Source organism: Anopheles moucheti, assembly GCF_943734755.1.
Source record: "Anopheles moucheti chromosome X unlocalized genomic scaffold, idAnoMoucSN_F20_07 X_unloc_3, whole genome shotgun sequence".
Classification (NCBI taxonomy): Eukaryota; Metazoa; Arthropoda; class Insecta; order Diptera; family Culicidae; genus Anopheles; species Anopheles moucheti.
In genome coordinates, this window is record NW_026453537.1 from 983,966 (window position 1) to 985,000 (window position 1,035).

The window sequence follows — 1,035 nt, forward strand, 5'->3', positions numbered from 1 at the left end:
GGTAAAGACCCACTAGAACATATTTAAACACTGGCCTCGAGCGAGAGAGAACCTAATCAAGAGAACGAAAGTTGTGCAAGATCGCGCCGATGCCGCCCACATCGCGCGTCGATCAATGGGAAGGAAGACCAATGGTCATCCTTGTCCACCCTGGACGGCTTCGAAGGAACCGAGAGGTGCACGGTTACGCTGTCCGGGGAACTTAAGTTGTGAGAGATGCACCTAGCGCATAACGAAAACATAGGAGACAGTTGAACATACCAAAACCCTAGGCAGGGGATCACTCGGCTCATGGATCGATGAAGACCGCAGCTAAATGCGCGTCAGAATGTGAACTGCAGGACACATGAACACCGACACGTTGAACGCATATGGCGCATCGGACGTTTAAACCCGACCGATGCACACATTCTTGAGTGCCTACCAATTCTTGTTACACACTATTCCATAACTACAGGACGCCCGCGTACCAGCGGCACGCCTGGGCGAGCAGCACGCCCGGGAGTGTGTCGCAGGCTTGAACACACGCGTTTGGCGCACTGTGCATCATGGCGTGCTCGGACCCCTTCCGCGGGGGACCTTGGGCGCTGAAATGGTAAGGCGGTACAGTTGGCCCAGTGGGTGCGTGTCGTGTCGCACGGTTCGAACTTCGGCTATAAGACAACCTGGGAGCACCGGAAGCCCTTGAACACCTGGCTTGCCGTCTGTTGCCGGGACCCGCCGTCTGGCCGAGTCGTGTAACGCGTGCGGTACGCCCACCCGCTGGATACAAGCGAACAAGTGCGTGCTACTATTTACCATTCGGGAAAAATCCAACGTAGGCCTCAAGTGATGTGTGAGAACCCCCAGAATTTAAGCATATTAATAAGGGGAGGACAAGAAACCAACAGGGATTCCCTGAGTAGCTGCGAGCGAAACGGGATAAGCTCAGCACGTAGGGACGGCGCGTACCTCGCGTCTGTCCGATTCCGTGTACTGGACCGGTCCGTTATCTACCACTTACGGTGCAAACAGTTCAAGTTCAACTTGAAGGTG

General features: G+C 55.0%; 1 non-coding gene across 1 annotated transcript; it reads left to right on the forward strand.

Annotated features, from left to right (window-relative positions):
• Positions 1-264: 264 nt before the first annotated feature.
• Positions 265-422, forward strand: LOC128308296 (5.8S ribosomal RNA). Its single transcript, XR_008288191.1, has one exon. It is a non-coding gene; the product is annotated as a 5.8S ribosomal RNA (ribosomal RNA).
• Positions 423-1,035: the final 613 nt, after the last annotated feature.